This window comes from Triticum dicoccoides, chromosome 7A, assembly GCF_002162155.2.
Source record: "Triticum dicoccoides isolate Atlit2015 ecotype Zavitan chromosome 7A, WEW_v2.0, whole genome shotgun sequence".
NCBI classification, from domain to species: Eukaryota; Viridiplantae; Streptophyta; class Magnoliopsida; order Poales; family Poaceae; genus Triticum; species Triticum dicoccoides.
Genome location: NC_041392.1, coordinates 84,466,152 through 84,472,247, shown reverse-complemented (window position 1 = coordinate 84,472,247; position 6,096 = coordinate 84,466,152).

The following is a 6,096-nucleotide window of genomic DNA, read 5'->3' as shown; positions in this document are numbered from 1 at the left end:
CAAAACTCTCGAGGACACCCAAACCCTAGAAAAAAACGATGTCGGTCTCCTACCCCCTCCCGCCGCGCCCCTACCCGACAAACTCTCTCGAGGCCACCCAAATTTACCAAGTTAAAAGAGTGTTGTCGTCGAGGCCACCCCAAAACCTTGAAGCGTTGCCGAGGCCACCCCAAACCCTAGAGAAGCGTCGAGGCCACTAATATGATTCCTTGTTGTTATTAGCTAGCTAGTTCTACGTTTGCCACTAATATATCCATCTGTCATGTTTGAATAATAATTGCCATGTGTAAATATTTGTAGAAACTATGGAGCACCCTGAGATGAAGCAACAGAAGCGGTGTTGGGGGACATAATCGCAGCCGGAAGTGATGCCTGTTGGGGAACGTAGCAGAAATTCAAAAATTTTCCTACGTATCACCAAGATCTATCTATGGAGAGACCAGCAACGAGTAGAAAGGGGAGTGCATCTACATACCCTTGTAGATCGCTAAGCGGAAGCGTTCAAGTGAACGGGGTTGATGGAGTCGTACTCGTCGTGATTCAGATCACCGATGATCAAGTGCCGAACGGACGACACCTCCGCGTTCAACACACGTACAGCCCGGTCACGTCTCCCACGCCTTGATCCAGCAAGGAGAGAGGGAGAGGTTGAGGAAGACTCCATCCAACAGCAGCACAACGGCGTGGTGGTGGTGGAGGAGCGTGGCAATCCCGCAGGGCTTCGCCAAGCACCATGGGAGAAGAGGAGGAGGGAGAGGGGCAGGGCTGCACCAACGAGAGATCAAATCGCGTGTTATGGGCAGCCCCATGCCTCAATATATATAGGGGGAAGGGGGCTGCGCCCCCTTTAGGGTTTTCCCACCCCCTAGGGGCGGCGGCCAGCCCTAGATGGGTTTTGGGGTGCGGCCAAGGAGGGTGGAGGAGTCCATCCTCCCCAAGGCACCTCGGAGGTGCCTTCCCCCTTGAGGACTCTTCCCTCTAGGGTTCCCTAGGCGCATGGGCCTCTTGGGGCTGGTGCCCTTGGCCCATGTAGGCCAAGGCGCACCCCCTACAGCCCATGTGGCCCCCCGGGGCAGGTGGCCCCACCCGGTGGGCCCCCGGGACCCTTCCGGTGGTCCCGGTACAATACCGATGACCCCGAAACTTGTCCCGATGGCCGAAACAGGACTTCCTATATATAAATCTTTACCTCCAGACCATTCCGGAACTCCTCGTGACGTCCGGGATCTCATCCGGGACTCCGAACAACATTCGGTAACCACATACAAGCTTCCTTTATAACCCTAGCGTCATCGAACCTTAAGTGTGTAGACCCTACGGGTTCGGGAGACATGTAGACATGACCGAGACGTTCTCTGGTCAATAACCAACAGCGGGATCTGGATACCCATGTTGGCTCCCACATGTTCCACGATGATCTCATCGGATGAACCACGATGTCAAGGACTTAATCAATCCCGTATTAAATTCCCTTTGTCTATCGGTATGTTACTTGCCCGAGACTCGATCGTCGGTATCCAATACCTTGTTCAATCTCGTTACCGGCAAGTCACTTTACTCGTTCCGTAACACATCATCCCGTGATCAACTCCTTGGTCACATTGCGCATATGATGATGTCCTACCGAGTGGGCCCAGAGATACCTCTCCGTTTACACGGAGTGACAAATCCCAGTCTCGATCCGCATAAAACAATAGATACTTTCGGAGATACCTGTAGTGCACCTTTATAGTCACCCAGTTACGTTGTGACGTTTGATACACCCAAAGCACTCCTACGGTATCCAGGAGTTACACGATCTCATGGTCAAAGGAAGAGATACTTGACATTGGCAAAGCTCTAGCAAATGAACTACACGATCTTTTGTGCTAGTCTTAGGATTGGGTCTTGTCCATCACATCATTCTCCTAATGATGTGATCCCATTATCAACGACATCCAATGTCCATAGCTAGGAAACCATGACTATCTGTTGATCACAACGAGCTAGTCAACTAGAGGCTCACTAGGGACATATTGTGGTCTATGTATTCACACGTGTATTACGATTTCCGGATAATACAGTTATAGCATGAATAAAAGACAATTATCATGAACAAGGAAATATAATAATAATACTTTTATTATTGCCTCTAGGGCATATTTCCAACAGTCTCCCACTTGCACTAGAGTCAATAATCTAGTTCACATCGCCATGTGATTAACACTCACAGGTCACATCGCCATGTGACTAATACCCAAGAGTTTACTAGAGTCAGTAGTCTAGTTCACATCACTATGTGATTAACACTCAATGAGTTTTATGTTTGATCATGTTGCTTGTGAGAGAGGTTTTAGTCAACAGGTCTGAACCTTTCAGATCCGTGTGTGCTTTACAAATCTCTATGTCATCTCCTAGATGCAGCTACCACGCTCTATTTGGAGCTATTCCAAACAACTGTTCTACTTGGAGCTATTCTAAATAATTGCTCCATTATATGTATCCGGTCTCTCTACTCAGAGCTATCCGGATAGGTGTCAAGCTTGCATCGTCGTAACCTTTACGACGAACTCTTTTACCACCTCCATAATCGAGAAAATTCCTTAGTCCACTAGTTACTAAGGATAACTTTGACCGCTGTCCTGTGAGCCATTCTTGGATCACTCTTGTACCCCTTGATTGACTCATGGCAAGGCACACTTCAGGTGCGGTACACAGCATAGCATACTGAAGAGCCTATGTCTTAAGCATAGGAGACGACCTTCGTCCTTTCTCTCTATTCTGCCATGGTCGAGCTTTAAGTCTTAACTTCGTACCTTACAACTCAGGCAAGAACTTCTTCTTTGACTGATCCATCTTGAACACCTTCAAGATCATGTCAAGGTATGTGCTCATTTGAAAGTACCATTAAGCGTTTTGATCTATCCTTATAGATCTTGATGCTCAATGCTCAAGCAGCTTAATCCAGGCTTTCCATTGAAAAACACTTTCAAAATAACCCTATATGCTTTCCAGAAATTCTACGTCATTTCTGATCAACAATATGTCAACAACATATACTCATCAGAAATTCTATAGTGCTCCCACTCACTTCTTTGGAAATACAAGTTTCTCATAAACTTTGTACAAACCCAAAATCTTTGATCATCATCAAAGCATACATTCCAACTCCGAGATGCTCACTCCAGTCCTTAGAAGGATCGCTGGAGCTAGCATACCTTTTAGCATCCTTAGGATCGACAAAAAACTTTCTGATTGTATTACATACAACCTTTCCTCACGAAAACTGGTAAGGAAACTCGTTTTGATATCCATCTGCCAGATTTCATAAATACAGCTAATGCTAACATGAATCCGACGGACTTAAGCATCGCTACGGATGAGAAAATCTCATCGTAGTCAACTCCTTGAACTTGTGAAAAACTTTTTGCCACAAGTCGAGCTTCATGGATGGTGACATTACCATCCACGTCCGTCTTCTTCTTAAAGATCCATTTATCTTAATGGCTTGCCGATCATCGGGAAGTCCACCAAAGTCCATGGATCCGTTCTCGGATTTTATGGCCTCGAGCCATTTATCGGAATCCGGGCCCACCATCGCTTCTCCATAGCTCGTAGGTTCATTGTTGTCTAGCAACATGACCTTCAAGACAGGATCACCTTACCACTCCAAAGTAGTACGTGTCCTTGTCGTCCTACGAGGTTTGGTAGTGACTTGATCCGAAGTTTCATGATCAATATCATAAGCTTCCACTTCAATTGGTGTAGGTGCCACAGGAACAACTTCCTGTTCCCTGCCACACATTAGTTGAAGAGACGGTTCAATAACCTCATCAAGTCTCCACCATCCTCCCACTCAACTCTTTCGAGAGAAACCTTTCCTCGAGAAAGGACCCGATTCAAGAAACAATCCATATTGCTTTCGGATCTGAATTAGGAGGTATACCCAACTGTTTTGGGTTTCCTATGAAGATGCATTTTATCCGCTTTGGGTTCGAGCTTAATCCTGAAACTTTTTCACATAAGCGTCGCAGCCCCAAACCTTTAAGAAACGACAACTTAGGTTTCTCTAAACCATAATTCATACGGTGTCATCTCATCGGAATTACGTGGTGCCCTATTTAAAGTGAATGTGGTTGTCTCTAATGCCTAACCCATGAACGATAGTTGTAATTCGATAAGAGACATCATGGTACGCACCATATCCAATAGGGTGCAACTATGATGTTCGGACACACCATCACATTATGGTGTTCCAGGCGGTATTAATTGCGAAACAATTTCCACAATGTCTTAATTGTGTGCCAAAACTCGTAACTCAGATATTCATCTCTATGATCATATCATAGACATTTTATCCTCTTGTCACAATGATCTTTTACTTCACTCTGAAATTACTTGAACCATTCAATAATTCAGACTTGTGTTTCATCAAGTAAATATTCTCAACATCTACTCGAATCATCTGTGAAGTAAGAACATAATGATATTCACTGCATGCCTCAGCACTTATTTGGACTGCACACATCAAAATGTGTTACTTCCAACAAGTTGTTATCTTGTTCCATCTTATTGAAAATGAGGCTTTTCAGTCATCTTGCCCATGTGGTATGATTTGCATATCTCAAGTGATTCAAAATCAAGTGAGTCCGAACGATCCATTTGCATGGAGTTTCTTCATGCATATACACCAATAGACATGGTTCGCATGTCTCAAACTTTTCAAAAACGAGTGAGTCCAAAGATCCATCAACATGGAGCTTCTTCATGCGTTTTATACCATTATGACTTACATGGCAGTGCCACAAGTAAGTGGTACTATCATTACTATCTTATATCTTTTGGCATGAAAATGTGTATCACTACGACCGAGATTCAATAAACCATTCCTTTAGGTGCAAGACCATTGAAGGTATTATTCAAAAATAGAGTAACCATTATTCTCCTTAAATGAATAACTGTATTGCGATAGACATAATCCAATCATGTCTATGCTCAACGCAAACACCAATCTCGGTGGTAGAGGGAGCGTGCGATGCTTGATCATATCAACCTTGGAAACACTTCCAACATATATTGTCAGCTCACCTTTAGCTAGTCTCCGTTTATTCCGTAGCTTTTATTTCGAGTTACTAACACTTAGCAACCGAACCGGTATCCAATACCCTGGTGCTACTAGGAGTACTAGTAAAGTACACATTAACATAATGTATATCCAATATACTTCTATCGACCTTGCCAGCCTTCTCATCTACCAAGTATCTAGGGTAATGCTGCTCCAGTGGTTGTTCCCCTTATTACAGAAGCACTTAGTCTCGGGTTTGGGTTCAACCTTGGGTTTCTTCACTTGAGCAGCAGCTGAATTGCCGTTTCATGAAGTATCCCTTTGTTCCCTTGCCCCTTCTTGAAACTAGTGGTTTCACCAACCATCAACAATTGATGCTCCTTCTTGATTTCTACTTTCGCGGTGTCAAACATCATGAATATTTCAAGGATCATCATATCTATCCCTGATATGTTATAGTTCATCACGAAGCTCTAGCAGCTTGGTGGCAATGACTTTGGAGAAACATCACTATCTCATTTGGAAGATCAACTCCCACTCGATTCAAGTGATTGTTGCACTCAGACAATCTGAGCACAAGCTCAACGATTGAGCTTTTCTCCCTTAGTTTGTAGGCTAAGAAAATTGTCGGAGGTCTCATACCTCTTGACGTGGGCACGAGCCTGAAATCCCAATTTCAGCCCTCGAAACATCTCATATGTTCCGCGACGTTTCGAAAACGTCTTTGGTGCCTCTACTTAAACCATTTAACTGAACTATCACGTAGTTATCAAAACGTGTATGTTCGATGTTCGAAACATCCACAAACGACGTTTGGGGTTCAGCACACTGAGCGGTGCATTAAGGACATAAGCTTTCTACTGTCCGCATAATCGCTACTGTCAACTTTCAACTATATTTTCTCTAGGAACATATCTAAAACAGTAGAACTAAAGCGCGAGCTACGACATAATTTGCAAAAGGTCTTTTGACTATGTTCAGGATAATTAAGTTCATCTTATGAACTCCCACTCAGATAGACATCCCTCTAGTCATCTAAGTGATTACATGAT